Genomic DNA, 22,661 nt, shown 5'->3' on the forward strand with positions numbered 1-22,661 from the left:
CTCTGAACAGATGCCCCGGAAGCTGCTCTGGGGTGGTGGCTTTGGAGCTGAGGCTCGAAGTGTAGGATGGCACCACCACGGGAAGGGTGCTGGGGCAGATGGTGCAGCGCCATACAAGCCCTGGGGTGGGAATGCACTTGGCCAACCACAGGGACAGGAGGGGACAAATGGAGCCAGGCACTGCTGATGGCCTTGCACAGACTCGAGCTGGTGATTTAAGCAGATGGTTAATTAATCAGCATCAGGCTCCTGGGAGGAAGGGGAATAAGAGACACTGTCAGGCAGGAACATGTGTGTGTGTGTGTGTGTGTGTGTGTGTTGTTGCTGTGGATCCAACCCAGGGCCTCAACTAAGCCCGGTCTGCACTCTGCCATGGAGCCACATCCTCAGTCCCCATCCGGTAGTTTGATCGAGGGCCCACTCTGTGCCAGGCCTGCCCCAAGGCCTCTGGGAGCACTGGCTTTGAAGATCAGAAACTCAAGGGCAGCCAAGGCTGCAAAGGGCATTTTTCCAAAGCAGACAGCTGCCTGGCCAATAAATGCATGGAAAGATCTTCACAGTCTCTCCTCACTGGCCAATGCAAGCTAAAACATTAAGAAACAGCCATAAACTGGCAGAAATTTGAAAAACAGAAAACACCAAAGTCTAGAAGAAAGGTTAACAGCCCAGTCTCTGGAACAGCCATACTGTGCCATTCCTGGCTGGCCAACCTTGGGACATCTACTTCATCGCCCTGTGCCTCTACTTCTCCATCTGCCTAATATGGATAATGACCATAAAGTTTCTTGGGTCAGGTGCAGTGGTGATTGCCTGTAATCCCAGAACTCAGGAGACTGAGGCAGAAGTTGAAAGTTTGAGGCTTCCTGGGCTGCATAGGAGATTCAAGGCTGGCCTGGAGCACATAGTGAGACACCCATCTCAAAAAGAAAAAAATTTGCTGGGCATGACAGCAGGCACCGATAATCCCAAAATTTGGGAAGCTGAGGCAGGAGGATTGTTGCAAGTTCATGTCCAGCCTGGGCTACATAGTGAGTTCAAGGCCAGCATAATTACATAGCAAGACCTTGTTTCAAATAAATAAATAAGTAAACAAATACATTTCTTGAGAGGATTAAACAAGTCATTTCACGATGAATGTTTAGGAGGTCCTGGTGTGGAGTAAGTGCTGCATGGAGCGATGGGGTTGTTCTCATTGGTGAGGAAGTGGGGAAATGAGAACTCTCTTGGATTACTATTTGGCAACTGAAATGAATGAACCCCATGGTCAAGCAACCCGGATTCTGATTCCGAGAGAAGCTGTTTGTCAGCACAGATGCGTGTGATGTTTTGTCCATAATAGGCCAGAAACAGCCAGGTGAAAGGCGCCCGAGGGAGAATGCATGAATACTCAGTGACACGTTCCCATGATGGATCACCAGGAAGTAGCTAAAATGAACAAACTAGATCTTTTTTTTTTTTTTCAGCTGAAAAGTGTTTATCTCACTCTAAAATGAAATAAAACAAGGAAAATTTAAGTCTGTACTTTTGATGCTGATACATATTTTTAAATAAATGTAAAACTATAAAGAGAGATAAAGATTTTGTTTGTTTGCTTTTTGAGACAGGGTCTCACAATGCAGTCCAGGCTGGCCTCGAACTGCAGCGATCCTCCTGCCTCAGCCTTCCAAGTGCTGGTATTACAGCTATGCACCACCATGCCTGGGTATAATTTGTTTAGTACTGTTTCTTTCTAATGAATTGACCATTCCATTTACCAAGTTCTGAAATGGCCAACAGACCATAGAAAGACATCTCTTTAGGCTCCTGCTTGAAACCAACAGCTTCAGAAAACTGCCGGCCTTAATTCAGGGCCAGTGAACAAACTAGATCTTAAATACATAACATTGAGCAAGAAAAGGAACTTGCAGAAATAAACAATTAGTGTGATGCCATTTATGAAAATATTTCTTTTCTTTTTTTTTTTGGTACCGGGGATCAAACTCAAGTCCTTGTGCTGGCGCAGCAGGTGGTGAAACCACTGAGCTAAATCCCCGGCCCACTTATGAAAATATTAAAGATGGGGCTGGGGATTTAGCTCAGTGGTTCTGGTGCCTGCCTTGCAAGCACAAGGTCCTGAGTTGGATCCCCAGTACCAAAAAACAAAACAAAACGAAAATATTAAAGCCGCAGAATAATGCCATGGATGTAGTAGTACTGGGGGAACAACACTGAAACATTTCACGACTGGCGTGACTGAGCACCGACGCATCAGAGCAGAGGTGGCTATGCGAGTCCCAGGGGTGCTCCGCGTTCCTGTTGCTTCTAGGATGAAGATGAAGATGTGGCTTCTCTGTTCTCGGCAGCTCTTTCCCCTCACCACCCCTGTCCTGTCCAGTCTACACCTCAGTAGCTGGGTGACCCCAGGCAAGTTGATTCTTCTCTCTGGAATTCAAGTTTTTCATTGGTATAATGTTAATAAGAGTAGCAAAACTTGGCACAGAAAATAGAAAGAAATCTACCACACGTCAAGCACTGGTTTCATCCTCATAATGACCTTTTGTTGAAGGTTCTATTACTAGAACCTCTAACTGTGTGCATATGGGGAAACTGAGGCATGGATCGGCTGAGAAATTTGCCCCTGGTCAAAGGATTATGTAGTATTACTGCAAATAAATACTAAATGATTTTTTTTGTTTTTTATTTTAAACAAGTCTTCTTGTGTGTGTGTGTGTGTGTGTGTGTTCATTGTTATTATTTTTTTATTTTTTTGGTACCAGGGATCGAAATCGGATCCTTGCACTTGTGTAGCAGGCATCGAAACTACTGAGCTAAATCCCCAGCCCCTAAATGATGTTTGTTAATAGTTTAGCAAAAAGTCTGGCACTGAGTAAGTGCTCAAAAAATATTAGGAGTGTTATGTTATTGCCCTGCTCATAAACCTTCAGTGGCTCACTAGTGCCCTTAGGAGAGAGTTCAAACTCCTCAACATGGACTACAAGGTCATGAGAAGTTCCCTTCCCACCTCTCTATTTCCTCCCCATTTTCCTTTGTTCTCTGTTCTCCAACTACCCGACTCTCAATTGCTCCTACTCCCTCACCTTCCCTACCACTGGGCCTTTGCCCATGATGTTTCCCCTTCCCTGGAGGGCTGTTCCCACCAGCTCTTCTTTGTCTGGTTATCTTCTAAATATCTTCACAGTTGTGGAAAATGATGCCTCTGTCCTGAGGTCCTGTTAGAGGGAATACATTCTCACTACTTTTGATAATTTCTCTTACATGATGCTTATTCCTCCTGGATTAGTTGTCCGATATTGGTCTACCCCTCCACTGTGAGCTCTTGGAAAATGGAGGACTTTCCTCACTCTCTCTCATCGATGGAGCTCATTCAACACCCATCCCAATCCCCTGTACCCTTCCTGTCCCCTATATGACACTTGTACCATAATGCCTAGAAGGAGAAAAACTACATTTCCCAGACTACCTTGCAGCAGGAGCACCATATGCAACCCAGGTTCCCCAGGTGAGCTTGGGAGACAGAAGCCAACGGTGGATGCCAAGCAGGGGATCTGGCAAGCACAGTGCTGCAGTCCCTCTGGAAACAGAAGGGGGTTTCAGCAGCCAGGCCCTAGATTCCTAGCCCTGAGCAGAGATGGCAGAGGCCACAGTGACTTTTCTGCTAGAACAGCTGAACAGTGAAAGTGGTATTTCTCCTGGCTGTGGTGCTCCTGGTGACACACACTGTTGGGATCAGTTAACATCTAGGGTTCTACCAGATGTAATAAGGCTAAGCCAGCCTTCTGCTAAGGTGACTCCAGGTGATTTGTTGTCTGCAATTTCAAATGCTTTCCCCAAGTGCTCAGTAGCTATTTCTTTTTTTTTACAAAATATTTTATGCTATTCTACATTTGAAATATACTTTTGTGGCTAGGTGTGGTGGTGCATGCCTGCTATCCCAGCATTTGGGAGGCTGAGACAGGAGGATTGCAGGAAGTTCCAGGCCAGCCTGGGCTACATACCAAGTTCAAGGCTAGCCAGAACTATATAACAAGACGCTGTCTCAATAAAACAAACCAGACAAAACAAAACAAATAAACAAAAAAAACATACTTTTGTGAAGAAAGAGGATATAGAGAGAACTTATTTTCAATGTACATTACTGTTGCTGAGTAATTTGCTTGTGTGTCAGTAACTATTTCTGAAAGGAAGGAAGGCAAGAGGGATGGAAAAAATGGAGCCTTCTTAGGAACTTCCCCATTCCCACTGTTTTGAGCCTCTATGGGGAACATCTCCATCTGTCTTCATCACACCCCCAGGGCACGCAGGGTTCTTTCAAAGGCCAGGGACGGGGAGATGATGTGAAATGTTCTTATCGCTGGCAGGTCTGGAGACAGATGGTGGCCTTGCAGATGAAAGAGGAGGAAGGAACTGGGACCATCTCTGGGGTGGGCGGGGGGGAGCTCTCAATAAATGGGTCAGGGAGGAGAGAGGTGGTGGTGAGAGAGAGGAAGTGACCAAGGTGGCTCCCACCCTGGACATCCTGGGGTTTCTCTTACTGCCTTCCTTTCTGCTGCACGCACCAAGTCACTCCACAGAGCACATGTGCAGCTTTGTAGCTGAAAAGCAGGTTGGAAAAATAGTTATGAGGCAAATATTTTAAAAGAATTCTTGAAGTGTGTGTCAGCCAGAGCAGTTTTAGCTGTGCATGATAGAACCCTGATCTTAGGAAGCTTAGCAGCAGGTTCCTGAAGAAACAGATCTGAGACTGGATTGTGTGCAATTTCCACCAGACTCTGGGACACAGAGTGGAACACACGTGGATGTCCACTCCACCAAGAGAGGGGCGTATCATCCACCAGCTCCTGTCCATCACTGGTAAGGCAGGAGGTCAGCCTGCCCCCCCCGCCCCCAGAGCATGTCTGTGCTGAGTGCACAGGAGGACAAAGTTCTTAGGCATGGAGCCCAGGGCCTGGGAGCTGGAAGTCATCAGGTCATTGTGCCTGAGAATAGATGAGCGCCAAGAGGGATGGACAGAGAACCGGCATTGTCTGCCACAGGGAGGTAAGCTGAAAAAGGAACCACGTAGGCTCACGTGTTCAGGGTTACCTTGCTGGCTCCAGGTCCAGCCTGATTCAGGGGCCCGTATGTGATGACCCTCATGGTCCTAGCCTAACACAGCAGAAAGAAAACAATGTTTTCCCAAGAATCCCAGCAATCAGCCAGGGGCTGACTCATCGGCCCACTTGGGACACCTGCCCATCTGTGAGCCAATCCCCATGGGTAGAGGGGTGAGGCCTGCTCACGGTCCAGCTTGGAGCATTTGGACTTCCCTGGAGCAAGGATGGAGTGAACCCCTCAGGCTTCATCTGAACAGGGAGTAAAGAAGGTGGCTCCCGGGGAAACCAGGGTGCTGCTCAGGGAGACAGGGCAATCAATACCGAGTAACCAAAACCCAAAGGGCAGATAAGAGTCCATCCCCCGCCAGGCGCAGATAAGGGACAAGCACCTGTCTTCTCCTAGGGTCCAGGGGTCTTTCGATCGATCAAAACACCCCGCTAGTGTCCCTTTCATCCTGGCTGCTTCTCTCAGTCCAGGCCATGTGACCCTGACTCATACGGTCTTGAGTTTGTTACATAAATCTTGAGCCCCTTATTTCCTAGGCAGAGAATCTGAGAAGTTAAAAAATGGTGTAACCCAGGAATTGTGAAAGCTTTTCTGGAAAAGGTCAAATGATAAATATTTTATGCTTTGCAAAACACACAAAGTCTCTGTTGCATATTCTTCTCTTCTTCATTCTCCAACTCTTAAAAAATGTAAAACGATTCTCAGCTCATTGGTCACCAGGCCACCGTTTGCCAACCCTTCCTTTGTATAGTGGAAGAGTGTAAGACTTGGAGTTCCAGAAGGTGGGATTTGGTGTTTCTTTGCGGTGTGACCTGAGGGAAATCTCTTTGTCTTTGGGCTTCAGTTCCTGCATTTAAGAGACCATATGCACCTGCCATGGTGACACACACCTATAATCCCAGCACTCGGGAGGCTGAGGCAGGAGGATCACTGGAGTGTGAGGCCAGGCTGCGCTATGTAGTGAGACCTTGGCGGGGGGGGCTATATTCCTTTTTCATGAGGTGGATCTTAAACATAAAGACAATTACAAACATGAGGTATGTATTAATCAGCTTTTCATCTCTGTGAGGAAACACCTAAGATTACTTACTCATAAAGAGAAGAGGTTTACTTAGGCTCACAGTTTTGCTTTGTTTTGTGTTTTTGAGACAGGGTCTCACTGTGTAGTCCAGGCTGGCCTTGAACTCACATCAATCCTCCTGCCTCAGCCTCCTGAGTGCCAGGATACAGCGCATGCCACCACACCTGGCTTTTCATTTCTTCTTTTAATCTTGGAACTGTCCGAGTGCCAGAGCTCTGGGACCAGCATAGAAGAGCTTCCCAGGTGGGCACCCAGGCACCTTCTGCATTGTCACTTGGGCATCCTGAGAGGCCCCTTTTCCACATGATCTGTGGTGGCTCCCAGCAAGCGCAAGGTCCTGAGTTCGACCCCCAGTACCAGAAAGGGGGGCAGTGAGGGGAAGAGCATTGCTCATCCCTTTAGTAGGGCAGGACCTAGAAGTGGGGTCCATGGGAGTCCGAGGACGGAGCGCATTCTGTTTCTTGTAGGTGAGTCACACGGCTGCGCACTGCTGCAAGGAAGGCTGGGATCAAAGCCATGGGAAAGCCATGCACCAAGCTAAGTCAGAGGGACAGACAAGAAGAGATGCTAGAGAGAAAGACCCAACCGAAAAGGAGAACTATAGGCCAATCTCACTAATGAACATAGATGCAAAAATCCTTAATAAGATAATGGCAAACAGAATGCAGAAGATCATCAAGAAGATCATACACCCTGATCAAGTGGGATTCATCCCAGGGATGCAGGGATGGTTCAATATACGAAAATCAATCAATGTAATACACTATATCAATAGAGCCAAGGACAAAAACCATATGATTATCTCCATAGACGCAGAAAAAGCATTTGACAAAATCCAACATGCATTTATGATAAAAACCCTACAAAAAATTGGAATAGAAGGTCTCTACCTCAAACTGATAGAAGCCATCTAGGAAAAACCAACAGCCAATATCATACTAAATGGTCAAAACCTGAAATCCTTCACACTAAAATCAGGAACAAGACAAGGATGTCCACTATCACCACTCTTGTTCAATATAGTTCTGGAAACATTAGCCATGGCAATTAGACAAGAGAAAGAAATAAAAGGAATAAAGATAGGAAATGAAGAAGTCAAATTGTCATTATTTGCAGATGACATGACCCTCTATATAGAAGACCCCAAGAATTCCACCAAAAGTCTTCTAGACTTAATAACCAAATTCAGTCAAGTAGCTGGTGACAAGGTCAACACACAAAAATCAATAGCTTTCCTCTACACAAATGACAGACTCATTGAGAGAGAAATAGGGCAAATAATTCCTTTCACAACAGCATCCAAAAAACTGAAATACCTAGGAATCATCCTAACGAAAGAAATCAAAGACCTCTTCTCTGAAAACTATGGCACTCTGAAAAGAGAGATCGAAGACGATATCAGAAAATGGACAGACATCCCCTGCTCCTGGGTAGGAAGGATTAATATAGTGAAAATGGCCATACTTCCAAAACTGCTATATAGATTTAATGCAATTCCAATTGAGATCCCAGCAGCATACTTCATAGACCTCTAGAAAAAAATCCAAAAATTCATTTGGAGCAAGAAGAGACCCAGAATAGCAAAAGCAATTCTAGGTAACAGAGACATGGCAGGGGGTATCACAATCCCCAACCTGCAACTATACTACAAAGCTACTGTGATAAAAAACAGCATGGTGGGCCAGGGATTTAGCTTAGTGATTCCAATGCCTGCCTCACAAGCTCAAGGTCCTGAGTTTGATCCCCTGTACCAAAACAAAACAAAACAAAACAAAAAAACCCCAGCATGGTACTGGCAATGAAACAGACCTGAGGACCAGTGGAACAGATTAGAAGATGCAGAAACAACACCAGACACACTCAGCCATCTCATCTTCGATAAAGGAGCCAAACACCCTCACTGGAGGAAAGATAGCCTCTTTAATAAATGGTGCTGGAAAAATTGGGTTTCAACTTGCCAAAGATTAAAACTAGACCTATATCTCTCTCCATGCACTGAACTAAAATCAAAATGGATTAAAGATCTAAATATTAAAGTAGAAACTCTGAACCAGTTGGAACAGAGGTTAGGTAGGACTCTTGAAGACATCGGTGTAAGAAAAGATTTTATGAACAAAACCTCAGTTGCCTGTGAACTAGCACAAACAATCAACAAGTGGGATCTCTTCTTATTAAAAAGCTTCTGCACAGCAAGAGAAACCACCAGCAGTGTGAAGGGACAACCTACAATGTGGGAAAAAATCTTCACCTGCTCTTCCTCAGACAAAGGTCTACTATCTCGAATCTATAAAGAACTTAAAAAGATCAGATCTCCCAATTTTAAAGACCCAATCCGAAAATGGGCATCTGAAATGAACAGACATTTCTCAGACAAAGAAGTAGAAATAGCAAATAAATACATGAAAAAATGTTCAACATCACTGGTCATTCGAGAGATGCAAATGAAAACAATGCTGAGATTCCACCTCACTCCAGAAGGAATGGCTGCTCTCATGAAATCAACCAATAACAAATCCTGGTGGGGCTGTGGGGAAAGAGGAACCCTGCTCCACTGCTGGTGGGAGTGTAGACTGGTGCAAGCACTGTGGAAATCAGTATGGAGATACCTCAAAGAACTAGGACTGGAAATCCCATTTGACACTGCTATTCCACTGCTGGGGATCTTCCCCAAAGAATTAAAAGAATCATACCACAGTGATATATGTGTGCCTGTGTTCATAGCAGCACAGTTTGTGATAGCTAAAACTTGGAAACAGCCCGAATGCCCATCAACTGGAGACTGGATCAAGAAAATGTGGTTTTTTTATAAAATGGAGTACTACTCAGCCATAAAAAATGAGAAATTAGAGACATTTATAGCTAAGTGGATGCACATTGAAGCGATACTCTTAAATGAAATAAATAGGACACACATGTATAAATACCAAATAGTTTCTCTGGTGTGAGAAACTGAAAGTGTGAAAAAGGACTAAAAGGTATAATAGATAATGTGAAATAGGAAGAAAAGGGGCAAAGGGGAAGGAAGTGGGAGGGCTAGGGGAAAGGATAGAAGGGAATGGGATTAATATGAGAAAATGGAAAAATAGGAACAAAATCTTTGTAAATAGGGAGGACTGGAGTGGTTGAAGGGAGGGCTGGGCAAGGGTGAAAAATAAGAACCAAGAGAGATTATGTAAAGGTGCAAATTTCCAATGATGAATGTCATTATATTGTATACCTAAAATGTACCAATGATTAGAATGAATAATCGATACTGCAAAATAGGAAGGAAAGGTCCAAAGGGGTAGGGGTAGTGGGAGGGGGAGGGGAAAGGAAAGAAGGGAAAGGAAAAATGATGAGAAATGGAAAAAATGGAAATAAAGTCTTTGTAAATAGGGAAGGGTGGAGAGGGTGAAGAGAGGGGTAGGAATGGGGAAAAATAAGAACCAAGATGCATTATGTAAAGCTACAATTCCCAATGAGAAATGTAATTGTGTTGTGTACCTAAAATGTACCAATAAAAGAATTTTTAAAAAAATTTAAAAAAGAAAACAACACTGAGATTCCACCTCACCCCAGGAAAATAAATAAATAAATAAGAGATGCTAGGGGATCATTTCACAAAACATCTCACTCGGAGAAACTCTACCAAAAGTAGTTGTATTTGAACGGCACACATAAATGTTAGGTATGAATACCATCCTCTATGGTTGAATCAATACAATAGGACTTAAATCTTTATTTCATGACTTTGATAAATGACTTAATTTCCCTGAATTCTGTTTCACCATTTGCCAAGGAGGGATATTATTCAAGCAGCGGCAGAGGACAAAAGACAATGGACGTGAAGCTTGAGCAGGGTCCAGCCCAAGAGGGTGCTCTGCAGATGACCACTGCATAGAGGAGAGAGTGTGGCAAGCTCAGAGATCACAGGGAGCTGGGTTCACATCCAGGCCTCCCACTCCCTGGCTGGGCAGATTGCTCCCCTCTCTGTGCTTCTGACTCCCAGCTCACTGGCTGGTGGCAGCTTGAAGGGACAGCTGGCACCTTGAAACCAGTCATCCAAAGTGAGTTATAGGTTCCTTTCCCTCTTTTTTAAAATTTTTCATTTTTTGGTACCGGAGATCGAACTCGGGTCCTTGAGGTTTTCAGGGCAGGCGGCGGAACCACTGAGCTAAATCTCAGCTCCTTTCCCTCTTTGACCTCAGGGAGGAAGACACAAGGTCAAAGGAAGTGGCACACAGGAGAATTAGAGTGACGTGATGCCTTGCATAAAGTTCAAAGACAGGCAAAAGGAGTCCTGGGTGGTGGAATCAGAATGTTGCTTATCACTGAGGATGAGAAAGACTGGAAGGAAATTGTGGTACTGGAGGGGTGATCTCTTTTTTATTTTTATTTTGTACACAGAGATCAAACTCAGGACCTTGCGCTTGGAAAGCAGGTGCAGCACCACTGAGCTAAATCCACGGCCCAGTCTCTTTTTAAACTTAATTTAGGGGGTTTTTTTTGGCGGGGGAACAAGATCTTGCTAGGTAGTTCAGTCTGGCTATATCACTATAACCACTATATCACTATGTAGCCCAGGCTGGCCTCAAACTTCTCGAGATCCTCCTGCCTCAACCTCCCAAGTGCTGGGATTACAGGTTTGCACCACTACACCAAGCATGTTCTCTGTTCTTGATCTGAAATCGGTTACTCTAATGTGTTTATGAAAATGTATATTACGTTTGTGAAAATTTATTGTGCTGTCATTTATGTGTGTACTTTTCTGAATGTACTTTATACTTCAATAAAAACATTTCCCCCCAAAGTGACTGTGGTCCTTCTGGAAGCCGGCAGTGGCAGAGGGGCAGAGAGACTGGTAGGGGCATCCTTCTGTTTGGGCTCCAGATACAAGTGTCAGCTTCTCTCCAAATGCTCAACTTAGCACCCACACCAGAGCCTCTGGCCACGAGGTTCCTGCTGCCCCTGTAATGTGGCCAGGTCACCACATCGGGTCCAGTCTGGTGCCAGCCCACCTGACTGCACGTGGTGTCAGCCCCGGAAAGTGGGAAAGATTCTTCAGGGCAGGGAAACATCAGTGAGTGACCTTGAGAACCACCTCAGATTGAACTCACAAAGATGCTTCGATGAATTTTCTTTCTTTTCTTTTTTGTTTCATTTTTTGAGACAAGGTCTTGCAATATAGTTCAAGCTGGCCTTAAACTCACATCCTCAGCATTAGGCAACACATACCTGTCTTGTATCAAGGTCAGTTTTCTGAATTTGGTAACAGAGAATAATATCCTTAGACTTTCTTAGAAAATATTTGTGGATGAGGCCAGGGATTTAGCTCAGTGGTTCCGGCGCCTGCCTCACAAGTGCAAGGTCCCAAGTTCAATCCCTGGTACCAAATAAATAAATAAATAAATAAAATTGTGGAAATATTAAGGGACAAGTGATATATGTAACTTATCTCAAATAGTTCAGAAAAATAAAATTATTAATAATAAATATATTCACACAAACGAAGAAAGGATAATAAAACAAACATGCAAAATATTTAAAATAGGTGGTTCTGGGCAAAGGATACTTTGGAATTCTCTGGATTATTCTGCAACATTTCCATAAATTGGAAATGGTTTTGAACCCTGTGCTCATGGCTGCATTGGCTGAGCATGGGAGGAGGGTTTTTTTATTTATTTATTTATTTTTTGCTTAAATTCTTTTATTGGTACATTTTAGATATATAATATGTTTACATTTATCATTGGGTGCTTGTACCTGTACATGATGTATCTTGGTTCTTATTTTTTCCTCATTACCTATGCACCCTTCACCCTTCCACCCTTCCCTATTTACATACTTCGTTTCCATTTTTTTTTCTTTTCTCATAATTTTTCCTTGGGAGGAGGTTTTTAAAAGCCTTCTTTATTTATTTATTTATTTTTTTAATTTTTTTTGGTACCGGGGATAGAACTCGGGTCCTTGCACTTGCAAAGCAGGAGGCAAAACCACTGAGCTAAATCCCCAGCCCAAAACCTTCTTTATTGTTTCAAGAAAAATCAAGCACTTGGTGCATAGCCCTGTGGGTGTGGATTGTTTGGTATAAAGAATAAGCTCGGTGTAGTGTGTCGTGAGTCATACAACAGACACTTATCCAGGATCTTTATTGAGCTCAAAGCCAGCCTTCCCATAATTTACAATGCTGAGTGGTGCTAGGAGTTCTTGAGTGTTCTAGAGTTAGGGAGGAGCAGCCCCTGTGCCAGCGTCTCTGGTAAATTGCCTAAAGAGATCCCAGAACAGAGTCTCCACTCTAAGTACGCAACAATTTGCAATGAATGAATTTTTTGTTTGTTAATAAATAGCTTCACCATTTCCCATGCTTTTAGTTTTGTATTCTTTTTCTAAAATTGCATGAACTTCAGGACCCATAACCCCCCCGCCCCAGGACACTGTCAGGTGCCCTGAGTAACAGGGAGCTCGGCGGGCTGAGTGGTCACAAGTTAGTGACTTGTGACCGGGTGGAGAAAAGTAGGCCTCCTCACTCACGGCGTCCAGCGCCACCTTTCCCTTCTCCCCTCGGCTGCCCCCCAAAGTGACTCGGGAATGGCTGAAGCCTGCAGCCAGCCAGTGAGGGCAGCAGCCGGCAGAAGGAACCACGCACCCCTCAGCCCTCAGCCCCTGCGGTCCACTCTCCTAACACTCTCAGTTATCGCTCCGTTTTACAGATGACCACGCTGGCACCAGGAGACCAAGCCCTCTGCCAAGGTCAAAAAGCCACATGAAAGAGGCGGGGTCGAGCCTGGGCAGTAGGTCGGCCCCCTAGTACACGGGCGCATCTGCGACTTACACCTGCCCAGAGCCCCAGCCATCCTTGGGGAAATCACCCAGGCCCTGCAACCGTGTGGCTTGGGCGGAGCCGCCCACTGACCTAACGCTGCGTGCGTGGTGACATCACCTGGTCCCGGCCCACTGGAGCAGCAAAGCTTCCCGGCCATGGTGATCAGCACGAAGGTGACCTCAGCCAGGGCACAGGAGGACACAGATGCGCCCCTAGGGTGGCTGGAGCTCATTAGCCTGGAGCGTGTAGGCCAACTTTGTCACCTACTTGAAAAGGAAGGCTGGGCAGGACAGATCTGAGCCACCTGAGGAAGCCAGATGAAGCACCAGTGACATTATTCACACTCCTGGGCCCAGCCATGTGGGGGACACCCCTGGACTCTTTGTTTTTCAGAGAGGGTTTCGCCATGTAGTGGAGGCTGACCTGTGTCGAGTCCACTGCCCTAGCCTCAGTGCTGGGATTACAGCTGTGCACCACCATGTATGTCCACCTGTTCTTTTTTCTTTCTTTTCCAGTCCTGGACATTGACCCCAAGACCTTTACACTGAGCTACAAGCCCAGCCATTTTAATTTTTTATTTTGAGACAAAGTCTTGCTAAGTTCCCCTGGCTGGGCTCAAACTTGTGATCTTAGGGCCAGGGATTTAGCTCAGTGGCACCACATGCCTACCTTGCAAGCACAAGTTCCTGAGTTCAATCCCCGGTACCAAAAAAAAAAAGTCAAACTTGTAATCCTCCTGCCTCGGCTTCCCAGAGTGTTGGGATTATGTGTGTACCACCCCACCTGGTTTGTTCTTTTGATGTTAGGGCTCAGCTGCTGGAGACAGGACACACCTGATAGATGGTGGCTGCAGGTCCCTTCTTCCACTTAAAGTTGCCTGGATATCTCCCCTAGACACCCAGCAGCTCAACGCTCACTGATATACCTAGGAAACTCTGGACGATTTGAGGTTGAATGTGTGGGGATCAGCTGACATTCCTGAACTGTGGTGTGGATCACTGGGTGACATGATCTGCTGATGAAAGATGACACATTGGGTGAGAAACTGAAACTGCCTGACGTGAAGCAGAGAGTGTGAAAACCCCATGACTGACTCACAGTGACGGAAGGGGAAGGGCGGGTGGCAGGGGAGGGCGGGAGGAGTTCCAGGAAACTGCCAGGACCCTGTGTGACCTTGTCCCTTCCTCTGTCTCCTCCCATAGTGTCGGTTGACAGCACTTGAGCTTTGGGGAGCGAGACATCCTCTCCAGACCTTGATCTGTGCTCTTGCCTCTGCCCTGATAACCTTTCTGGTTACTTCCTATCTCCTGGCTAAGTCCAGGTCACCCTGGGGTTTTGGGCTTAAAGGTCAACCTCTCCAGGAAGCTTTGTGCAGCTGGGATCTGGCCTTCTCTGTGAGACATTTATGTCCTCTGGATCAGGAAACAACACCTCAGGTTTCCCTTGGAAATCATTCCCACTCCTACTCTTAGTCACAGGGTCTGAGTGGGAGCCACCGGCTCCCAGTGAGCTTAGCTGACCATGCAGCCTCTGCACTGGGGTGAGTAGGTTTGGGGCTCTCGAACAGCCCTTGCCTCTCTCCATTGCACTTAGACTGTATTACAATGACTTCTTTGGGGGGGGGGGCTACCGGGGATCGAACTCCGGTCCTTGTGCTTTTGAGGCAGGTGCCAGAACCACTGAGCTAAATCCCCAGGGCCTACAATGACTTCTTTATTGAGTCATATCTCCCACAGGACTTAAGCAGCTGTACTAGTTTACTGCTGTATCTCCAGTCCCTAGAATGACACATAAGAGCACCTCAGTAAATGTAAATTCCTGTTTCAAAATTACGAATTGATTTGTGATAGCGTTTATGCAAACACAAAGGAATTCTATAAATTTTTATGGCTCTACATGGAAATCCAGAGACAAACCCGAAGGAAGACATTATTCATGTGCCCTGGTGCAAATTACCTTGCCCAATGGTGGTTATAAGGAGAATGTCCTCATCACTTGTTAAAAATTAGCTTGGCATGGTGGCAAAGCCTATATAATCTTAGCACTCTGGGAGGCTGAGGCAAGAGGATTGTGAGTTGAACCCCAACCTGGGCAACTTAGCAACTTAGCAAGACCCTGTCTCATAATTTTTTTTTTGTGTGTGTGTGTGTGTGTGTGTGTGTGGTACCAGGGGTTGAACTTAGGACCTTGTGCTTTCAAGGCAGGCATGGTGCCACTGAGCTAAATCTCCGGCCCTCATAATTTAAAAAACAGAAATAAAAAGGGTCCAGGCATGGTGGTGCACGCCCAGCACTTGCTGAGGCAGGATTGCCTCGAGTTCCAGGCCAGCCTGGGCTATGTAGTGATTCCAAGGCAGCCTGAATTGCAGAGTGAGACCCTATCTAACCCCTCCCCCGCAAAATGAGGCCTGGGAATGTAGCTCAGTGTGAAGGCCAAAAAAAGATAAATTGATTAATTAGAAACTGTAGGCACATCCTAGTGGTACAGTGGCACTTCCCTAGCATGTCCAAGGCCCTGGTTTTACCCTCAACACCAAAAAGAATAAATACACACATACATACCAAAACTTACTAAAAAAAACAAGCTCAAGTTTATTGTAATAATGAATGCAAACAATTCAAAAGCATATGCAGTGTCCCCTTGCCCAAGGGGCACTCATTCCAAAGCCCCCTGCAGATGCCTGCAACCACGGATACTACCAAACCCTATGGATACTGTGTATTTTCCTGTGCATACAGACTTATGGTAAAGTTTATTTTATACAGTAAACACAGTAAGAGATCAACAATAACTAGAATGAAAGGAAATAATGCTAACAATATACTAATGCTACAACAGCCAATCTGCTAACTAGACTGTTCCCAAATAATTGCATGACAGGGAGAAGGTTCAGTGTGCGACAAATGATTCCCCTGAGTCAGAGGGAGTGGGACGCTGGAGCCTTCAGCCAGCTGCTTGGAATGGTGCACAATTTCAAGCTTATGAATTGTTTCTTTTTTGTGTGTGTGGTACTGGGGACTGAACTCGGGACTTTGTGCTTTCCAGGCAGGTGCCAGCACCACTGAGCCAAATCCCCGGCACTATTTCTTTCTGGAATTTTCCATTTAATAATTTTGGACCGAGGGTGACCACAGGTAACGGTAATTGGAAAACAAATCCACAGATAAGGCCAAAGTACTGTAGTTAAAAGTGAGAGTTACCTTGCCTCTCCTACTAAACATTTGTTGAATGAATGGATGTCACACTTATTAATAGTTGATGAATAAATGACTGAATAAGAAAATAGACTTAGCTGAAGGTGACTCCCGGCCACCCTTGCCCCAGCAGGCCAGATGGTTTCCCTGAAAGTCTAGGCCTTGGGCCAAGGTTTTATTACTCTGGGGATGGGCCCCTTATTTGGAAGTCCTTTTTGTAGGAAGCTTGGAGAATGACTCATGGGGATTTTTGTGAAGTCCTCTGGTGACCGGAGGTCACTTCCCTTTACTCAAGCAAGTCCTTGCTGTGTAGACTTATGAGGAGATGGCTGGCAGGAGATGTGGGGCCCTATGTGGCCTGGGGACTGTGGCTGCACCCCAGAGCCAGCCCCGGCAGACACCATCCCCAGCCATGACAGGAGGTGTGGACAGCCTGCTGGCCCAGAGAGTGGGTTCCAGGTCTGGTCCTGCCTTCCTGCAGAGCCTTTCCTGTCTCTAAGGTGAGGGGAGGGACGTGGTGGACCCAGGGGCTGCCAGTCAAATATGGTCCTGCTCCTTCTTTCTGTCTACAGAACCCCAGCGGGGGCAGGCACGGCTCAGCCATGTGTCTATGGGAAGCTCGGGCCCCTCACCAGCCCCAGTGTTTGTGTGTCGAAGTCCATGCATACATGTGAACATGTGGAAATCTTGTTTATTTTTTTTTGTTTTATTTTGTTTTGTATGAGACAGGGTCTCCTCATATAGCCCAGGCTGCCCTTGGAACTGGGAGTCCTCCTGCTTCAGCCTCCTTAGGTTATAAGTGTGTGTCACTGCACTTGACTATCTTCCTGTCTGTCTCCTTTCTTCCTTCCTTCCTTCCTTCCCTCCCTCCCTCCCTCCCTTCTTTCTTTCTTTCTTTCTTTCTTTCTTTCTTTCTTTCTTTCTTTCTTTCTTTCTTTCTTTCTTTCTTTCTTTCTTTCTTTCTTTCTTTCTTTCTTTCTTTCTTTCTTTCTTTCTTTCTTTCTTTCTTCTTTCTTTCTTTCTTCTTTCTTTCTTTCTTCTTTCTTTTCATCTTTCTAGGTGGCTTTGGACAGGTCAGAATCTTTATGTTTCACTTTCTTCTCTAAAATGGGGGTGGCGGAGTTCCAGTAGCTCAATCGGTTAACACATGGTACTTATATAAAGTGGAGGGGGTTCTTACATTCCAGTGTTTGTGGTAGGGCTTAAAACCAACACACCTGAAGGCCCAGAGAACAGCAGGGGTGGAGCAACAACTTGTAGATAAGCACAGTTTGCTCAATTCTCTTTGAGGATATTTTCAGTGAATGGCAATCATCTCACTAATTTTCTTTATTAATCTAGCTGATCTTATTAGGCAAACACAAGAACGATTATGGTAAAAGCAGATTATGTTAGATAAGCAAAATAATTTCAAAATAATAGGGTGCATGTGAAGGACAGAGAGGGCTGGTCACGAACTACTGAGACTTCCTGGAACGGTACTTTGGAAAGATCCTGGAGGCCACACAGGGCCCTGGCCCCTTTCCTAGTGCCCCATTTCCCCAAAAATAAGACCTTCCCAGAAAACAAGTTCTAGTGTGATATAGACTACTAAAATCATGCTAGCACCCAGTGTGGTGGTACTAACCTGTAATCCCAGCAGTTGGGAGGCTGAGGCAGGAGGATCACTGTGAGTTTGAGGCCAGCCTGGGCTACATAGTGAGACCCTGTCTGAAAAACCCAAATAAATTAATTAATTTAATTAAATCATGCTAGAACTTGTTTTCCGGGAAGGTTCTGATACAAGGTCTGACATGCACCCTTGGTGGGTTTTATCAGCTGGTGAATTTGATATTCATCAATTTCAGAGGTAAATTATACCCCCTAATGCCTGGATGAGTTGTCCTTGCCTCTGAGCCTCAGTTTCCTTATCTGCAAAGTGATGATTATATTCCTAACTGTACAGACTCGATGTTCCTGGAAGCAGGTAATTCTGTCCCCTGGGGGGACAGGTGGCATTTCAGGTTTTCACAACTAGGGGCTGTTGCTGCTGGCATCTTGTAGGCAGAGGTCAGGGAAGTGGCTAAGCACCCTACAGTGCCCAGGGTGGCTCCACCCTCAGCCCACCCAAGAATCATGTGGCCCAAAATGTCAGCAGTGCCAGGCAAATTCAAACTTGGGTCACGTGGCCTCTGAGATCAGCGGATTTGCCACAGAGTTTGGATTTGCTTCCTTGAAGTTGCTCCCCAGTAGCTGGGGAGGCGGAGGTTTTGGACCCCAACATTGAACTATAGCCCAGCATTTCACAGCCCCGGCACTGTGGGCCATCTTCCTTGTTCTCTCTATAGCCTGGAATATGGATGTCATGATAGGAGCTAGAGCAGAAATTTTGAATCAAAGGTAGAAGCCATGTATTAAAGATAGCAGAGCAACTGGCTATAAGGTGCCCCCTTAGCCCTGGATTGCTCAACTCAGACTATGATGCCAGAGAGAAAGAAACCTTTATCTTTCAAAACTGTAGTTACTTTGGATCTTTAATACCACCGTCAAGCCTATATCTTAACCATTATACTGTCTACTGTGGGACATAGTTGAAAATGATCCCAAATATTCCTTAAAAACTGAAACCGTGGGCTGGGCCATCACAGTGGTAGGGCATTCACCTAGTCGCCTTGCATGCACAAGGCCCTGGGTTCAGTCTCTAGCACTGGGGGAAACAAAAGACCAATGCCATGGAATGGGGTATGCTGTGAAGGAGTTTACACAGAGTCTCAGTGAAGCTAACACTGCCAGTCTCCCTGTGCCCACTGTCAATGCTAGAACACAGCAGACCTTGTTAAGCTCCAGATGAACGTGGCTTCTACTGGGGCAATGCTGAATTTGAACATGGGGCTCACACCATGAGAGGCTCAGTTAACTGAGAACGATTGAGGAACTATCAGATCCATGTCTTCCATCTCTGTCCAACCACACTGGCCCCAATGGAAACATTATTACTATTTAAAACATGATAGGTCCCCCTCCTTTCTAATTCTCAGCATAAAATGTTTACCTCATGGCCCAAAATGCCTGCCTTACTTCCTGCCATCATGCTTACATTCCTGCTGACAGCTGGAAGACTCACCACCATCTCTAAGGACACAGCCTAAAAGTTATCTCACTGTCATCCCATTGGCCACATCAAAGTCACATGGTCACACCTAATGTCAAGGAAGGCTGGGAAAGATAATCTTTAGTCCAGGTGGCCATGTGCCCAGCTAAACTTGAGGTTTCTATTACTAATGAAAAAGAAGCCTGGAGTGGTGCTGCACACCTGGGAAACAGGCCAGAGGATCACAAGTTCAAGCCCAGCCTAAGAACTTAGTGATTTTGTAAGACCTTGTCTCAAAATAAAAAATAAAAAGGGGGCTGGAAATGTAGCTCAGTAGTGAAGGCCTTAGGTTCAGTCCTCCAGTATGACAAAAGGAGGTGTGGAGAAAAATGAGTTTTTAGTAAAGAGTGACAGAGAGAATAGACTACAATCAGCAGGGCGTGGTGGCACAGGCCTGTGATCCCAGCACTGGGGAGGCTGAGGCAGGAGGATTGCAGTGAGTCTGAGGCCAGCCTGGACTACACAGCAAGACTTTGTATTTTAAAAAAATCAAAAATGGGCTGGGGATTTAGCTCAGTGGTTGTGCCACTTGCCTCGCAAGCACAAGGTCCCGAGTTTGATCCCCGGTACCAAAAACAAAAACAAAAAAATAAAAATAAAATAAATAAATAAATAAATAAATAAAAAACAAAACAAAAGACTGCAATAAGCTACTATTTATGTATTGAGCCCTTGCTGTGTACCAGGTTCTTAATCTTTAATCCCACATTACCGGTGCAGGTGGGAGTTATTATCCCTGTTTTACAAACGAGGAAACCAAAGTTTAGAAAAGGCAAGGGACTGGTTACAGAGCAGGAACTGGCCAAGCAAGGTCCCAATTCAGGGTGTGACCCTGCTGCTGCCGCCACAGCTGCTCGGCTATGGCCTCAGAGACTGGGCAGGCAGCCAGCTGGCCGAGGTGACACCTGTTCGCTTGGTCTGCTCAACATCAGTGCCCTCTGATGCCAGCGCCCCGTTTCCCTTTGGAGAATGGAGCCAGGGCTGACAGTGCCCTGGCTGGCGCCCCACCCTGCATCTTCCTGTCTGAAACCAGCGGGACCACTTTGCTCTTTTGTTTTTTGGTTTTAGTTTTGGTTTTGGCTATTTATTTTTTTTCTCTTTTGTTATTTCCTTTTTTCTTTTCAGTGCTGGAGATGGACCCAGGGTCTGCATGTGCTAAGCCAACCCTCTGCCATTGAGCCCCACGCCCGGCTCCTTACTTTCCTCTTACGTGCTGGAAATTCTGGCCAGTTGACACTCTGCATAGCGGCTCTCAGCGACTAGCAGGACAGTTCCTCAGCTCCCAGGCCCTAAAATGGGAAGGCCCTGAGTTTGAGCTCTGCCCTGCCTGCCTGCATCTCCTAGGGATTTGGTCCAGTTGTCCCTGGTGGGCTGAGCTCAATAACACATCCTGGGTCAGCTGTCTCATTCCCTCACCTCACAGTGCTTTCTGGGATCCCCCCACAGAATCTCCATGCCCCTCTAACCCTTGTCTCAGGCGAATAAACCTCTCTGTACCTCACCCCACAGCTTCAGTTTCCATGGTGGAAATGGAGACCCTGACCCCACCTGCACCTCTGGTCCCTCGATTCAGACTCCCCGGCCACCACCAGTCCTCTTCAGCCACAGTGATGGTGCCGGGAGGTCCACGTAGTCCCAGGCCAGCCAGTGACAGCTCTTCCAAGATTCCTCCTGCAACAACTGAGGAGGCGGAGCTTTTCCTGAGGGTCCCTCTCCTGTCAGGGTGTTGGCTGGGACCACAGGTCTCATCAGAGGAGAGCACAGCCTCGTCAGAGGAAGGCCTGGCAGAAATGAGGGAGAGGAGCTTTTCCTGGGGCTTGGTGTGGACCTCTGGCTCCGAGAAGAAGCACACAGAGTGTGTGGCTTCAGTTCAGAGGCTGGGGCCTGAGTGTCCCTGCTCCTCACTGCCACTTCCCAGCTCTGCCTTTCCTGCCTGGCCCTTGAAGCCATTGGGCTTTGCAGTCTCTGGGTTTGGCAGCACAGCAGTTCACGCCTGAGTTCCAGTTGCTTTAGCAACCAGGGCAGCAAGGAGAGTTATGGCCAGGGTAACATGGACAATAACCTGATTGAGAAATCAACTGCCTTCCATTTTCTCAACGGAAGTCATTGGGAAAGAATGAAAGGTATTTTCCTACTCTGCCAAGAAGGTATCCAGGGCTTTGTGAAGGGAGGTCTGGGTTTCTTTTATCCCTAGGCAGGATTAACAGGCCAGAGAAGCTCAGATTCTTGTTTTTTTGTTTGTTTGTTTTGTTTTTGTTTTTTTGGTACTGGGGATCGAACTCAGGTCCTTGTGCTTGCGAGGCAGGTGGTGGAACCACTGAGCTAAGTCCCCACCCCAGAGAAGCTCAGATTCTAATGGGCAGGACCACCTATGTCAAGGGCACCGGAGGAAGCTGTTCACTGGCCTCTTTCCAAGCAACTCAGGCACTGTCTTTGGGGACGGGACCCAAAGAATCTGCCTTTCAAACATGCATCTGTAAAAGCTGACAACCTTAGAATTCCTTTAAATCTTGTAAGTGATAATCCATTCATAACTGGTCGATACAAAAAGCCAATTCGTTGGCTCGGTTTGTAAGTAAAGAGTCCTGGCTCATCCAGGCCGGCTTAAGGAGGTCATGGGACATGCCACAGCCTCTTGCTGTTATTTGATGTCACCCTTCAGTCTCCACTTACCAGCCACAGAGCAAGTGTGGCTCCGGGCCACATCCTGCCAGGTTCAAATCTGGTGGGAAGGGGGTCATTGCTTGGAAATGCCACTGAATCCCAGCATTCACTCTGAGCAGACTTCTGCAGGCCTTGGCCCATCCCTGCACTAAGCACTGTCACTTGAGGAAGTCAGTGTTCTGATTGTCCAGGCCCAGGGATGGGGATACTCCACCTAAACTAGGGGACAGGAAGACAGGAGGGGAATTCCCTGAGATCGAGTGATCAAAGGACAAATACACTCCTGGGCCCTTCACTCATAACTCATCAAAGGTACGATTTGTGTTCTATTCTGAGGCAGTCACAGACTCAAAAGTGGTTTTCAGTAAAAACTATGATTCCTCACTCGGGCCTACAAATGTTCATTAGGTAACTAAGAGCAGAACAAAGCTTGACCTTCATTTTGTAAAACTCTGGGTCAAATACTTAGTTCTCCACGTACGTCTGTTTGTCTTTCAGGGAGTGTCCGTCAGCACCAATTTTACCCAGCCTATCTCATTGCCCATCAAATCGGAGAACACCCATGCCCAGAACCCACAGTCACCTTGGGTCTGAGGCTGTCCCCCAAGCAAGGAAGATCCCTCCCATGGGAACTGAATTGACCTTCAAGTCACAAGAACTTGGGAGGGGAAAGGAATGAAAAAGAATTGA

At 46.2% G+C, this 22,661-nt stretch overlaps 1 long non-coding RNA gene and 1 other non-coding gene across 2 annotated transcripts; both read right to left on the bottom strand.

Moving 5' to 3' along the window:
- Positions 1-1,717: 1,717 nt before the first annotated feature.
- Positions 1,718-1,854, bottom strand: LOC147822187 (small nucleolar RNA SNORA2/SNORA34 family). The gene has a single exon (XR_015446137.1). It is a non-coding gene; the product is annotated as a small nucleolar RNA SNORA2/SNORA34 family (small nucleolar RNA).
- Positions 1,855-18,672: 16,818 nt separating this feature from the next.
- Positions 18,673-21,260, bottom strand: LOC147822188 (uncharacterized). Its single transcript, XR_015446039.1, has 2 exons — positions 20,856-21,260; positions 18,673-20,596 (listed from the first exon to the last, which is right to left on the bottom strand). It is a non-coding gene; the product is annotated as an uncharacterized LOC147822188 (long non-coding RNA).
- Positions 21,261-22,661: the final 1,401 nt, after the last annotated feature.

This window comes from Heterocephalus glaber, unplaced genomic scaffold, assembly GCF_053883595.1.
Source record: "Heterocephalus glaber isolate CG9 unplaced genomic scaffold, H.glaber_assembly_v1.0 deba00001673, whole genome shotgun sequence".
NCBI classification, from domain to species: domain Eukaryota; kingdom Metazoa; phylum Chordata; class Mammalia; order Rodentia; family Bathyergidae; genus Heterocephalus; species Heterocephalus glaber.